At 42.8% G+C, this 16,874-nt stretch overlaps 1 pseudogene; it reads left to right on the forward strand.

The window, feature by feature from the left end:
- The window catches only part of LOC125516588, a 36,430-nt pseudogene extending 19,902 nt beyond the window's left edge, over positions 1 to 16,528 (forward strand).
- Positions 16,529 to 16,874: the final 346 nt, after the last annotated feature.

Consider the following 16,874-nt stretch of genomic DNA (forward strand, 5'->3'; position numbering starts at 1 on the left):
GTTCAGGCCCTTCTCGGAGGAAGTAATAGCCCTACGTCTCAGAGCCCGGAGGCGGTCGACTGGATTATGCGTGTATGAATTACAGGGGTGCGAACCCTTTACACTTAGGAGGGGGTGGCTTATATAGAGTTCGCCGGACCACTCCGGCCCTCAGTTGTGCAGGGTTTTAAATACATTAAGGTCGGGCGTTACTGGTAACGCCTCTAATAAAGTGCTATGATGACCATAAAAGCTACTTAATAACCGACCGTTAGCATGCGGAGTGCCTTTAGGTCTCCTGGCCGTTGAGTGGTTGGATCTTGGTGGAGTGATTGCTTCTTGGTCGAGTGTCTTCGAGTCTGCCGAGTGGAACACCTCCAAGTCGATTGAAAGGTGATTTCTTCTTGAGATGTCCTTGGGTAGGGCAGCTGGGACAGGTCCATGACCCTACCCTAGGTACATAGCTTCATCACCCATGGCACCGCCAAGATAATCTAAGGACACCTAAAAGCCAAAGCTTGGGGATGCCCCGGAAGGCATCCCCTCTTTCGTCTACTTCTATCGGTAACTTTACTTGGAGCTATATTTTTATTCGCCACATGATATGTGTTTTGCTTGGAGCGTCTTGTATTATTTGAGTCTTTGCTTGTTAGTTTACCACAATCATCCTTGCTGTACACACCTTTTGAGAGAGCCATACATGATTTGGAATTTGTTAGAATACTCTATGTGCTTCGCTTATATCTTTTTGAGTTATATAATTTTTCTCTAGTACTTCACTTATATATTTTAGATCACGGTGGTGGATTTGTTTTATAGAAACTATTGATCTCTCATGCTTCACTTAGATTATTTTGAGAGTCTTAATAGCATGGTAATTTGCTTAAAATCCTAATATGCTTGGTAATACTATGATAAGTTATATAAGATTAATAATAAAACTTTCTTATGAATGTGTTGAATACTATGATAAGTTTGATACTTGATAATTGTTTTGAGATATAAAGATGGTGATATTAAAGTCATGCTAGTTGAGTCGTTGTGAATTTGAGAAATACTTGTGCTGAAGTTTGTGATTCCTGTAGCATGCACGTATGGTGAACCGTTATGTGAAGAAGTCGGAGCATGATTTATTTATTGATTGTCTTCCTTATGAGTGGCGGTCAGGGACGAGCGATGGTCTTTTCCTACCAATCTATCCCCCTAGGAGCATGCACGTAATACTTTGCTTTGATAACTTGTAGATTTTTGCAATAATTATATGAGTTCTTTATGACTAATGTTGAGTCCATGGATTATACGCACTCTCACCCTTCCACTTCTGCTAGCCTCTCTAATACCGCGCACCTTTCGTCGGTATCATACACCCACCATATACCTTCCTCAAAACAGCCACCATACCTACCTATTATGGCATTTCCATAGCCATTCCGAGATATATTGCCATGCAACTTTCCACCTTTCCGTTTATTATGACACACTCCATCATTGTCATATTGCTTAGCATGATCATGTAGTTGACATCGTATTTGTGGCAAAGCCACCATTCATAATTCTTTCATACATGTCACTCATGCATCATTGCATATCCTGGTACACCGCTGGAGGCATTCACATAGAGTCATATTTTGTTCTAAGTATCGAGTTGTAAATGTTGAGTTGTAAGAAAAATAAAAGTGTGATGATCATCATTATTAGAGCATTGTCCCAGTGAGGAAAGGATGATGGAGACTATGATTCCCCCACAAGTCGGGATGAGACTCCGGATGAAAAATAAAAAAAGAGAAAGAAAAGAGGCCATAAAAAAAAGAGAAAAGGCCCAAATAAAAAAATAAAAAAATGAGAGAAAAAGCGAGAAGGGACAATGTTACTATCCTTTTACCACACTTGTGCTTCAAAGTAGCACCATGATCTTCATAGTAGAGAGTCTCACATGTTATCACTTTCATATACTAGTGGGAATCTTTCATTATAGAACTTGGCTTGTATATTCCAATGATGGGCTTCCTCCAAATGCCCTAGGTCTTCATGAGCAAGCAAGTTGGATGCACACCCACTTAGTTTCTTTTTGAGCTTTCATATACTCATAGCTCTAGTGCATCTGTTGCATGGCAATCCCTACTCACTCACATTGATATCTATTGATGGGCATCTCCATAGCCCGTTGATACGCCTAGTTGATGTGAGACTATCTTCTCCCTTTTTGTCTTCTCCACAACCACCACTCTATTCCACCTATAGTGCTGTATCCATGGCTCACGCTCATGTATTGCGTGAAGATTGAAAAGGTTTTGAGAATGTCAAAAGTATGAAACAATTGCTTGGCTTATCATCGGGGTTGTGCATGATTTAAATATTTTGTGTGGTGAAGATAGAGCATAGCCAGACCATATGATTTTGTAGGGATAACTTTCTTTAGCCATGTTATTTTGAGAAGACATAATTGCTTTGTTAGTATGCTTGAAATATTATTATTTTTATGTCAATATGAACTTTTGTCTTGAATCTTTCGGATCTGAATATTCATACCACAATTAAGAAGAATTACATTAAAATTATGCCAAGTAGCACTCCGCATCAAAAATTCTGTTTTTATCATTTACCTACTCGAGGACGAGTAGGAATTAAGCTTGGGGATGCTTGATACGTCTCCAACGTATCTATAATTTTTGATTGCTCCATGCTATATTATCTACTATTTTGGACATTATTGGGCTTTATTATCCACTTTTATATTATTTTTGGGACTAACCTATTAACCGGAGGCCCAGCCCAGAATTGTTGTTTTTTGCCTGTTTTAGGGTTTCGAAGAAAAGGAATATCAAATGGAGTCCAAACGGAATGAAACCTTCGGGGACGTGATTTTCTCAACGAACAAGACCAGGGAGACTTGGACCCTACGTCAAGAAAGAAAAGAGGAGGCCATGAGGTAGGGGGCGCGCCTACCCCCCCCCCCCCAGGCGCGCCCTCCACCCTCGTGGGCCCCCTGTTGCTCCACTGACGTACTCCTTCCTCCTATATATACCTACGTACCCCCAAACGATCAGATACGGAGCCAAAACCCCAATTCCACTGCCGCAACTTTCTGTATCCACGAGATCCCATCTTGGGGCCTATTCCGAAGCTCCGCCGGAGGGGGCATCATCACGGAGGGCTTCTACATCAACACCATAGCCCCTCCGATGAAGTGTGAGTAGTTTACCTCAGACCTACGGGTCCATAGTTAGTAGCTAGATGGCTTCTTCTCTCTTTTTGGATCTCAATACAATGTTCTCCCCCTCTCTTGTGGAGAACTATTCGATGTAATCTCCTTTTTGCAGTGTGTTTGTTGAGACCGATGAATTGTGGGTTTATGATCAAGTCTATCTATGAATAATATTTGAATCTTCTCTGAATTCTTTTATGTATGATTGGTTATCTTTGCAAGTCTCTTCGAATTATCAGTTTGGTTTAGCCTACTAGATTGATCTTTCTTGTAATGGGAGAAGTGCTTAGCTTTGGGTTCAATCTTGCGGTGTCCTTTCCCAGTGACAGTAGGGGCAGCAAGGCACGCATTGTATTGTTGCCATCGAGGATAACAAGATGGGGTTTTCTTCATATTGCATGAGTCTATCCCTCTACATCATGTCATCTTGCTTAAGGCGTTACTTGTTTTTAACTTAATACTCTAGATGCATGCTGGATAGCGGGCGATGAGGGGAGTAATAGAAGTAGATGCAGGCAGGAGTCGGTCTACTTGTCTCGGACGTGATGCCTATATACATGATCATACCTAGATATTCTCATAACTATGCTCAATTCTGTCACTTGCTCAACAGTAATTTGTTCACCCACCGTAGAATACTTATGCTCTCGAGAGAAGCCACTAGTGAAACCTATGGCCCCCGGGTCTATCTTTATCATATTAATCTCCTACTACTTAGTTATTTCCTTTGCTATTTACTTTGCCTTTATTTTACTTTGCATCTTTATCATAAAAATACAAAAAATATTATCTTATCATATCTATCAAATCTCACTCTCGTAAGTGGCCTTATAGGGATTGACAACCCCTATTTGCGTTGGTTGTGAGGATTTATTTGTTTTGTGCAGGTATGAGGGACTCGCGCGTAGCCTCCTACTGGATTGATACCTTGGTTCTCAAAAACCGAGGGAAATACTTACGCTACTTTGCTGCATCATCCCTTCCTCTTCGGGGAAAACCAATGCGGTGCTCAAGAGGTAGCAAGGATCTGAACATATGATCTTCCACCAAATAAACCAACTAGCATCAACTACAAGGAGTAATCAACACTACTAGCAACCCATAGGTACCAATCCCACACTTGGAGACAAGAATTGGATACAAGAGACGAACTAGGGTTTGAGAGGAGATGGTGCTGGTGAAGATGTTGATGGAGATTGACCCCCTCCCGATGAGAGGATCGTTGGTGATGACGATGGCGATGATTTCCCCCTCCCGGAGGGAAGTTTCCCCAGCAGAACAGCTCCGCCGGAGCCCTAAATTGATTTCGCCAAGGTTCCGCCTCGTGGCGGCGGAGTCTCGTCCGAAAAGATGGCTTATGATTTTTTTCCTCATCGAAAGACTCCATATAGCAGAAGATGGACATCGGAGGGCCACCAGGGGGCCCACGAGGTAGGGGGCACGCCCATGGGGTAGGGCGCGCCCCCACCCTCGTGGGCAGGGTGTGGCCCCCCTTCGGAACTTCTTGCGCTCAGTATTTTTTATATATTCTGAAAATGACTTCCGTGAAGTTTCAGGACTTTTGGAGCTGTGCAGAATAGGTCTCTAATATTTGCTCCTTTTCCAGCCCAGAATCCCAGCTGTCGGCATTCTCCCTCTTTATGTAAACCTTGTAAAATAAGAGAGAATAGGCATACATATTGTGACATAATGTGTAATAACAACCCATAATGCAATAAATATCGATATAAAAGCATGATGCAAAATGGACGTATCAACTCCCCCAAGCTTAGACCTCGCTTGTCCTCAAGCGAAAGCCGAAATCGAAAAATATGTCCACATGCTTAGAGATAGAGGTGTCGATAAAAATAAAATACGGACATGAGGGCATCATGATCATTCTTAGAACAGCAACTTATATAATTCTTGTCATGTGATCTCTTATTCTAGAGTAACAATTCAATCACAATTTCAAGTATGAATCATAAACTTCATTGAAAACTAACAAACTATAATCTCAATCATTGGAGCAATTGCAATTTATCATAACATAGGAAAGAGTCAATATAAGAGCTTTTCAGCAAGTCCACATACTCAACTATCATATAGTCTTTCACAATTGCTGACACTCACGCAATACTTATGGGTATGGAGTTTTAATCGGACACAAAGAAATATGGGGGCTTATAATTTTGCCTCCCAACGTTTTACCTCAAGGGTAATGTCAACAATAATGGTTCATGAAAACTCACATCCAATTAGCCATATATACCAGGATCTTTCCAACATATTGTGCTGGCCAAAAGATAAAATGTAAAAAGGAGGGGTGAAGATAACCATGACTCTTTTTATAGATAGGATATAAAAGTAAATGATAGGCCCTTCGCAGAGGGAAGCAGAGGTTGTCATGTGCTTTTATGGTTGGATGCACAAAATCTTAATGCGAAAGAACATCACTTTATATTGCCACTTGTGATATGGACCTTTATTATGCAGTCCGTCGCTTTTATTTCTTCCATATCACACGATCGTATAAAGCTTATTTTCTCCCACACTAATAAGTCATACATATTTAGAGAGCAATTTTTATTGCTTGCACTGATGACAACTTACTTGGAGGATCTTACTCAATTCATAGGTAGGTATGGTGGACTCTCATGGCAAAACTGGTTTAAGGGTGTTTGGAAGCACAAGTAGTATCTCTACTTAGTGCAAAGAATTTGGCTAGCATGAGGGGGAAAGGCAAGCTCAATCATGTTGGATGATCCAAGACAATATAATTTATCTCAGATGCAAGAGAACATAACCCATTATGTTGTCTTCCTTGTCCAACGTCAACTATTTAGCATGTCATATTTTAATGAGTGCTCACAATTATAAAAGATGTACAAGATAGTATATTTATATGTGAAGACCTCTCTTTCTTTATTAGTTCCTATTAATTGCAACGATGACCAAAACTATGTTTGTCAACTCTCAACAACTTTTATTCATCATACTTTTTATATGTGAGCTCATTACTCTCCATAAGATCCATATGATCTCTTTTATTTCCTTTTTATTCTTTCTCTTTTCTTTTATTCCCTCAAGATCATAGCAAGATAATCAAGCCCTGGACTCAACACTAATCTTTATTATATATAGCTCATGGACTCGATTACATAGAAGGATCATAAAGCAAAACTCACAACTAGATCAAACTAAGAACTTTTATTCTACTAGATCAAAATATTATCAAAAGGATCAAACTAAGAAAAGCGGTAAAGATAAAAGTGATGGTGATACGATACCGGGGCACCTCCCCCAAGCTTGGCAGTTGCCAAGGGGAGTGCCCATACCAGATACTCAGTTCTTCTTTGGGTGAAGAAGGTGATGGTTTTGTTGATGGCGTAGGCTTCTTCCTTAATTTGCGCTTGAGGACAAAATTTTGGTCCCTTAGGTCCTCGATCTCCTGCTCCATGCTCAGTATCTTTTTGCATAGTTCCTGCTTGTTTTCCTGCAAGAGGCGAAAATGGATAAACTTGATCTTAGGTTTCTTTACTCTATCTGGGAGGCTTGATTTTTTGAACTCCACATGCATGTCCCCAGGTTGAGGTAATGTGACTTCATCTTCTTTTGAGCTCGTCTCCTCCCTTCCCTTGGGTTCATAGTCCTCTTCTTCTTCCATAGTCCAACCACCATGCTCCACATCCCCATAGACCTTAGGATTTGCAAGGTAGTCAGCCACATAGCTTTCTCCTTCCGAATCCTGGGATGACATGTTGCTCTAATCTGCAACAGGACAGCTCGAAACAAAGACAGGAGATTTTTGCGTGATACAGGAGTCAAAACCTCCGGGAGATTATATAATGAATTTTTACCGACCAAAATAGATATCGTGCAAGAAAACGGAGTCCGGAGAGCACACGAGGTGCCCACGAGGTAGGGGGCGCACCCAGGGGGGTAGGGCGCGCCCTCCACCCTCGTGGAACCCTCGTGTCCTTCCCGGACTGCTTCTTATTTTTCTATTTTTCTAAATATTCCAAAACGGAAGAAAATTGCCATTAGAACTGTTTTGGAGTCGGTTTACTTACCGTACCACATACCTATTCCTTTTTGGAGTCTGAAACGTTCCGGAAAGTGTCCCTTATGTATTCCTCTGGGGTTACGGTTTCAATAACATTGGTTTCAACATTTATAGGATTACCTGGGATATAATGTTTAATTCTTTGACCATTCACCACCTTTGGATTTGTGCCTTCGAAGTTGTTGATTTTTATGGCACCGGAATGATAGACCTCCTCGATAACGTAAGGACCTTCCCATTTAGAGAGAAGTTTTCCTGCAAAAAATCTTAAATGAGAGTTGTATAGCAATACATAATCACCTACATTAAACTCACGCTTTTGTATTCTTTTGTCATGCCATCTTTTAACTTTTTCTTTAAACAATTTGGCATTCTCATAGGCTTGGGTTCTCCATTCATCGAGTGAGCTAATGTCAAATAACATCTTCCCACCGGCAATTTTGAAATCATAATTGAGTTCTTTAATAGCCCAATAAGCCTTATGTTCTAGTTCGAGAGGTAAGTGACATGCTTTTCCATAAACCATTTTATACGGAGACATACCCATAGGATTTTTATATGCAGTTCTATAGGCCCATAATGCATCATCAAGTTTCTTGGACCAATTCTTTCTAGATCTATTAACAGTATTTTGCAAAATTAATTTGAGTTCTCTATTACTCAATTCTACTTGACCACTAGACTGTGGGTGATAAGGAGATGCAATTCTATGATTAACATCATACTTAGCAAGCATCTTACGAAAAGCACCATGAATAAAATGTGAACCACCATCAGTCATTAAATATCTAGGGACTCCAAACCTCGGAAAAACAACTTTTTAAGCATCTTAATAGAGGTGTTATGATCAGCACTACTAGTTGGAATAGCTTCTACCCACTTAGTAACGTAATCAACAGCAACTAAAATATGTGTGTATCCATTGGAGGCAGGAAAAGGTCCCATATAATCAAAGCCCCAAACATCAAATGGTTCAATAACAAGTGAATAATTCATAGGCCTTTCTTGACGTCTACTAATATTACCAAATCCTTAACATTCATCACAAGATACAACAAACTTACGGGCATCCTTAAAGAGAGTAGGCCAATAAAAACCGGATTGCAATATCTATCTCCAGCGTGGTGTCCTCCATAAGCTTCGGAGTGATGCTTTCTCCTTCGCGAGGCCAAAAATTATATATGTAATTACGATCACGATGAACAAGATGCATAGGATAAAACTTCTGATGAAATTCCAATTTCAATCGTTTGTAGTTCCATGATCCCATATCATCACATAGCCTATACCATGCCAATGCATCTCCCTTCAAAGATAAAGGGAAGACCTTCTTCTTAATAACATCATCGGGCACACCTGCAAGCTTAAATAATCCACAAACTTCATCCACATATATTAGGTGCTCATCAGGATGCATTGTTCCGTCTCCTGCAAAAGGATTAGCTAGCAGTTTTTCTATCATACCCGAAGGAATCTCAAAATAGACATTTTCATTTTCAGTAGGTTCAGTAGGTTGAGGAGCAACTCTTTGCTCTTCTGGTCGGGGTGAAGATACCCCGAACAAGCCCCTCAGAGGATTACTTTCCATAGCAACAAGTGACAGTAAATTTCATCACACTATATAAATTTTTCCTTACTAAATTCCACCTATCAAAGGCGCTTCACTCCCCGGCAACGGCGCCAGAAAAGAGTCTTGATGACCCACAAGTACAGTGGATCTATCATAGTCCTTTCGATAAGTAAGAGTGTCGAACCCAACGAGGAGCAGAAGGAAATGATAAGCGGTTTTCGGCAAGGTATTCTCTGCAAGCACTAAAATTATAGGTAACAGATATTTTTGTGATGAGGTAATTTGTAACGAGCAACAAATAACAAAAGTAAATAAAGTGCAGCAAGGTGGCCCAATCCTTTTTGTAGCAAAGGACAAGCCTGGACAAACTCTTATACAGAGAAAGCGCTCTCGAGGACACATGGGAATTATCGTCAAGCTAGGTTTCATCACGATCATATGATTCGCGTTCGGTACTTTGATAATTTGATATGTGGTGGACCGGTGCTTGGGTACTGCTCTTACTTGGACAAGTATCCCACTTATGATTAACCTCTATTGCAAGCATCCGCAACTACAACAAAAGTATTAAGGTAAACCTAACCATAGCATGAAACATGTGGATCCAAATTAGCCCCTTACGAAGCAACACATAAACTAGGGTTTAAGCTTCTGTCACTCTAGCAACCCATCATCTACTTATTACTTCCCAATGCCTTCCTCTAGGCCCAAATAATGGTGAAGTGTCATGTAGTCGAAGTTCACATAACACCACTAGAGGAGAGACAACATACATCTCATCAAAATATCGAACGAATACCAAATTCACATGACTACTAATAGCAAGACTTCTCCCATGTCCTCAGGAACAAACGTAACTACTCACAAAGCATATTCATGTTCATAATCAGAGGGGTATTAATATGCATATAGGATCTGAACATATGATCTTCCACCAAATAAACCAACTAGCATCAACTACAAGGAGTAATCAACACTACTAGCAACCCACAGGTACCAATCCCAGACTTGGAGAGAAGAATTGGATACAAGAGATGAACTAGGGTTTGAGAGGAGATGGTGCTGGTGAATATGTTGATGGAGATTGAACCCCTCCCGATGAGAGGGTCGTTGGTGATGACGATGGCGATGATTTCCCCCTCCCGGAGGGAAGTTTCCCCGACAGAACAGTTTCGCCGGAGCCCTAAATTGATTCCGCCAAGGTTCCGCCTCGTGGCGGCGGAGTCTCGTCCGGAAAGCTGGCTTATGATTTTTGTCCTCATCGAAAGACTCCATATAGCAGAAGATGGACATCGGAGGGCCACCAGGGGGCCCACGAGGTAGGGGGGCGCGCCCAGGGGGGTAGGACGTGCCCCCCACCCTCGTGGGCAGGGTGTGGCCCCCCTTCGGAACTTCTTGCGCTCAGTATTTTTTATATATTCTGAAAATGACTTCCATGAAGTTTCAGGACTTTTGGAGCTGTGCAGAATAGGTCTCTAATATTTGCTCCTTTTCCATCCCAGAATCCCAGCTGCCGGCATTCTCCCTCTTTATGTAAACCTTGTAAAATGAGAGAGAATAGGCATAAATATTGTGACATAATGTGTAATAACAGCCCATAATGTAATAAATATCGATATAAAAGCATGATGCAAAATGGACGTATCACACATCATCCCATGACCAACCCCTTAGTCACATTGAGCTCATTACGATGATGTCTTACCGAGTGGCCCAGAGATACCTCTCTGTCATACGGAGTGACAAATCCCAGTCTCGATTCGTGCCAACCCAACAAATACTTTCGGAGATACCCGTAGTGCACCTTTATAGCCACCCAGTTACGTTGTGACGTTTGGCACACCCGATGCATTCCTACGGTATCCGGGAGTTGCACAATCTCATGGTCTTAGGAAAAGATACTTGACATTAGAAAAGCTTTAGCAGACGAACTACACGATCTTGCGCTATGCTTAGGATTGGTTCTTGTCCATCACATCATTCTCCTAATGATGTGATCCCGTTATCAATTACATCCAATGCCCATGGTCAGGAAACCGTAACCATCTATTGATCAACGAGCTAGTCAACTAGAGGCTTACTAGGGACATGTTGTGGTCTATGTATTCACACATGTATTACGATTTCCGGATAACACAATTATAGCATGAATAATAGACAATTATCATGAACAAGGAAATATAATAATAACCATTTTATTATTGCCTCTAGGGCATATTTCCAACAGTCTCCACTTGCACTAGAGTCAATAATCTAGTTACATTGTGATGAATCGAACACCCATAGAGTTCTGGTGTTGATCATGTTTTGCTCGTGGAAGAGGTTTAGTCAACGGATCTGCGACATTCAGGTCCGTATGCACTTTACAAATATCTATGTCTCCATTTTGAATATTTTCACGAATGGAGTTGAAGCGACGCTTGATATGCCTGGTCTTGTTGTGAAACCTGGGCTCCTTGGCAAGGGCAATGGCTCCAGTGTTGTCACAGAAGAGAGTCATCGGCCCGGACACATTGGGAATAACTCCTAGGCCGGTAAGAGATATCATAGATCGCGCCATATCCAATAGAGTGTGATTGCGATGTTCGGACACACCATTATGCTGAGGTGTTCCAGGCGGCGTGAGTTGTGAAATAATTCCACATTTCCTTAAGTGCGTGCCAAATTCGTGACTCAAATATTCTCCCCCATGATCTGATCATAAGAACTTTATTTTCCTGTCACGTTGATTCTCAACCTCACTCTGAAATTCCTTGAATTTTTCAAAGGTCTCAGACTTGTGTTTCATTAAATAGACATACATATATCTACTTAAGTCATCAGTGAGGGTGAGAACATAAGGATAACCACCGCGAGACTCAACGCTCATTGAACCGCACACATCAGTATGTATGATTTCCAATAAGTTGGTTGCTCGCTCCATTGTTCTGGAGAATGGAGTCTTGGTCATTTTGCCCATGAGGCATGGTTCGCATGTGTCAAATGATTCATAATCAAGAGACTCCAAAAGTCCATCTTCATGGAGTTTCTTCATGCATTTGACACCAATGTGACCAAGGCGGCAGTGCCACAAGTATGTGGGACTATCATTATTAACCTTACATCTTTTGGCATTCACACTATGAATATGTGTACCATTACGTTCGAGATTAAATAAGAATAAACCATTGACCAGTGGGGCATGACCATAAAACATATCTCTCATATAAATAGAACAACCATTATTCTCAGATTTAAATGAGTAGCCATATCGCATTAAGCGAGATCCATATACAATGTTCATGCTCAAAGCTGGCACTAAATAACAATTATTGAGGTTTAAAACTAATCCCGTAGGTAAATGTAGAGGTAGCGTGCCGACGGCGATCACATTGACCTTGGAACCATTCCCGACGCGCATCGTCACCTCGTCCTTCGCCAGTCTCCGCTTATTCCACAGCTCCTGTTTTGAGTTACAAATATGAGCAACCGCACCGGTATCTAATACCCAGGAGCTACTACGAGCGCTGGTTAGGTACACATCAATAACATGTATATCACATATACCTTTGGTATTGCCAGCCTTCTTATCCGCTAAGCACTTGGGGTAGTTCCGCTTCCAGTGACCATTTCCCTTGCAATAAAAGCACTCAGTCTCAGGCTTGGGTCCATTCTTTGGCTTCTTTCCGGCAGCTTGCTTACCGGGCGTGGCAACTCCCTTGCCGTCCTTCTTAAAGTTCTTTTTACCCTTGCCTTTCTTGAACTTAGTGGTTTTATTCACCATCAACACTTGATGTTCCTTTTTGATCTCCACCTCCGCTGATTTCAGCATTGAATATACCTCAGGGATGGTCGTTTCCATCCCCTGCATATTGAAGTTCATCACAAAGCTCTTGTAGCTAGGTGGAAGCGACTGAAGGATTATGTCAACGACCGCGTCATCCGGGAGATTGACTCCCAGCTGAGACAAGCGGTTGTGCAACCCAGACATTTTGAGTATGTGCTCGCTGACAGAACTGTTCTCCTCCATCTTACAACTGTAGAACTTGTCGGAGACTTCATATCTCTGAACTCGGGCATGAGCTTGGAAAACCATTTTCAGCTCTTGGAACATCTCATATGCTCCGTGTTCCTCAAAACGCTTTTGGAGCCCCGGTTCTAAGCTGTAAAGCATGCCGCACTGAACCAGGGAGTAATCATCACTACGCGACTGCCATGCGTTCATAACGTCTTGAGTTGCTGGGAAAACAGGTGCGTCACCTAGCGGTGCTTCAAGGACATATTCTTTCTTGGTAGCTATGAGGATAATCCTCAGGTTACGGACCCAGTCCGTGTAGTTGCTGCCATCGTCTTTCAGCTTGGTTTTCTCTAGGAACGCGTTGAAGTTGAGGGCAACATTAGCATGGGCCATTTGATCTACAAGACATATTGCAAAGTTCTAGACTATGTTCATGATAATTAAGTTCATCTAATCAAATTATTTAATGAACTCCCACTCAGATTGACATCCCTCTAGTCATCTAAGTGATACATGATCCGAGTCAACTAGGCCGTGTCCGATCATCATGTGTGACGGACTAGTCATCATCGGTGAACATCTTCATGTTGATCGTATCTTCTACACGACTCATGTTCGACCTTTCGGTCTTCCGTGTTCCGAGGCCATGTCTGTACATGCTAGGCTCATCAAGTCAACCTAAGTGTATTGCGTGTGTAAATCTAGCTTACACCCGTTGTATGCGAATGTTAGAACCTATCACACCTGATCATCACGTGGTGCTTCGGAACAACGGACCTTAGCAACGGTGCACAGTTAGGGGGAACACTTTCTTGAAATTATTGCGAGGGATCATCTTATTTATGCTACCGTCGTTCTAAGCAAATAAGATGTAAAACATGATAAACATCACATGCAATCAAATAGTGACATGATATGGCCAATATCATTTTGCTCCTTTTGATCTCCATCTTCGGGGCACCATGATCATCACTGTTACCGGCATGACACCATGATCTCCATCATCGTGTCTTCATGAAGTTGTCTCGCCAACTATTACTTCTACTACTATGGCTAATGGTTAGCAATAAAGTAAAGTAATTACAAGGCGTTTTCAGTGACACGCAGGTCATAAATAATTTAGACAACTCCTATGGCTCCTGCTGGTTGTCATACTCATCAACATGCAAGTCGTGATTCCTATTACAAGAACATGATCAATCTCATACATCACATATATCATTCATCACATTCTTTTGGCCATATCACATCACATAGCATACCCTGCAAAAACAAGTTAGACGTCCTCTAATTGTTGTTGCATGTTTTTACGTGGTTGCTATGGGTTTCTAGCAAGAAAGTTTCTTACCTACGCAAAACCACAACGTGATATGCCAATTTCTATTTACCCTTCATAAGGACCCTTTTCATAGAATCCGATCCGACTAAAGTGGGAGAGACAGACACCCGCTAGCCACCTTATGCAACTAGTGCATGTCAGTCGGTGGAACCTGTCTCACGTAAGCGTACGTGTAAGGTCGGTCCGGGCCGCTTCATCCCACGATGCCGCCGAATCAAGATAAGACTAGTAACGACAAGTAAATTGACAAAATCAACGCCCACAACGACTTGTGTTCTACTCATGCATAGAAACTACGCATAGACCTGACTCATGATGCCACTGTTGGGGATCGTTGCAGGAATTAAAATTTTCTACGCATCACCAAGATCAATCTATGGAGAGACTAGCAACAAGAGAGAGGGGAGTGTATCTTCATACCCTTGAAGATCGCAAAATGGAAGCGTTACAAGAACACGGATGAGGGAATCGTACTCGTGGCGATTCAGATCGCGGTTGATTCCGATCCAAGCGCCGAACAACGGCGCCTCCGCGTTCAACACACGTGCAGCCCGATGACGTCTCCCACGCCTTGATCCAACAAGGAGAGAGGGAGAGGTTGGGGAAGACAACTCCAGCAGCAGCACGACGACATGGTGGTGTTGGAGCAGCGTGGTACTCCGGCAGGGCTTCGCCAAGCGTTGCGGGAGGAGGGGGAGGGCTGTGCCTTGGATGTGGTGCGGCTGCCCTCCCACCTCCCCTCTATTTATAGGGGCAAGGGAGAGCCCCCCCCCCTCCAGATGGATCTAGAGGGGGGCAACAGCCAAGGGGGGGATGCTTGCCCCCCACCCCCCCCCAAGTTAAGGGGGCGCCCCCTTTAGGGTTCCCCCAAACCCTAGCCACATGGGCCCTAGGGGGTTTCGCCCTCAGCCCACCTAGGGGCTGGTTCCCCCTCCATATTCAACCCATATGGCCCTCCGGGGCAGGTGGACCCTCCCGGTGGACCCCCGGAACCCTTTCGGTGGTCCTGGTACAATACCGATAAACCCCCGAACACTTCCGGCGACCGAATAAGGACTTCCCATATATAAATCTTTGTCTCCGGACCATTCTGGAACTCCTCGTTATGTCCAGGATCTCATCCGGGACTCCGAACAACATTTGGTAACCACTTACAAACTTTCCCTATAACCCTAGCGTCATCGAACCTTAAGTGTGTAGACCCTACGGGCTCGGGAATCATGCAGACATGACCGAGACATCTCTCTAGCCAATAAACAACCGCGGGATCTGGATACCCATGTTGGCTCCCACATGTTCCACGATGATCTCATCGGATGAACCACGATGTCGAGGATTCAATCAATCCCGTATACAATTCCCTTTGTCAATCGGTATGTTACTTGCCCGAGATTTGATCATCGGTATCCCAATACCTCGTTCAATCTCGTTACCGGCAAGTCACTTTACTCATTCCGTAACACATCATCCCGTGACCAACCCCTTAGTCACATTGAGCTCATTACGATGATGTCTTACCAAGTGGGCCCAGAGATACCTCTCCGTCATACAGAGTGACAAATCCCAATCTCGATTCGTGCCAATCCAACAAATACTTTCGGAGATACCCGTAGTGCACCTTTATAGCCACCCAGTTATGTTGTGACGTTTGGCACACCCAAAGCATTCCTACGGTACCCGGGAGTTGCACAATCTCATGGTCTAAGGAAAAGATACTTGACATTAGAAAAGCTTTAGCAGACGAACTACACGATCTTGAGCTATGCTTAGGATTGGGTCTTGTCCATCACATCATTCTCCTAATGATGTGATCCCGTTATCAATGACATCCAATGCCCATGGTCAGGAAACCGTAACCATCTATTGATCAACGAGCTAGTCAACTAGAGGCTTACTAGGGACATGTTGTGGTGTATGTATTTACACATGTATTACGATTTCCGCATAACACAATTATAGCATGAACAATAGACAATTATCATGAACAAAGAAATATAATAATAACCATTTTATTATTGCCTCTAGGGCATATTTCCAACACCCACGACGCCCCATATGCAAGGTATGCGATCTGGGCCTCGCAAAGGTAAAATGTCGAACATTTGTTTCAGGGGGGGTGCATGGCACCCGAGCTCATGGATGGGAGCAAAGTTTCAGAGAAGGTTTGTTTGGTTCCTCACTTTGGAAATGTGATGTGGTTCCCCTCTCTGAAAAACCTCCATCTATTATGATTCATGTTTTTTAATCAAAGAAGGGCTTTCCCCTTCCGATTTTCATTACTGATGTTGTGATTCATGTAGGTGGATGTGTACTCGTTCGGCATCGTCATGTGGGAGCTTATAACAGGGAAAGAGTCGTATTCTGATTTGCACTACATGCAGATCATAGGTTAGTTCTTCTCAGTATACACGCAAGAATTAGAATACCTATTTTCTGTATACTGTTTAGTTCTGTACACTAATCATTTTTTTCCAGCCAGCAGGAGTACACACGCGGCAGGCCCTGGGACGAACTTCACCAATGGGCACAACAAAGAAAAATCCGATTCTATACATGAATGAAAATCTAAATAAAGATATAAACGGTGAGACCCCTTGGAGGCTCCTTAGCGATTTGGGCTTTCTGGCCGTCCAATTCTCCCCGCTCCGTGCCTCCGCTCGCTGCCGGCTCCTCGAGTCGGAATGAACAGGGATTCGCAAAGTCGCTAATTGTACCAGCCTTATTGCACCCACTCTCGCT

This window comes from Triticum urartu, chromosome 6 (assembly GCF_003073215.2).
Source record: "Triticum urartu cultivar G1812 chromosome 6, Tu2.1, whole genome shotgun sequence".
NCBI classification, from domain to species: Eukaryota; Viridiplantae; Streptophyta; class Magnoliopsida; order Poales; family Poaceae; genus Triticum; species Triticum urartu.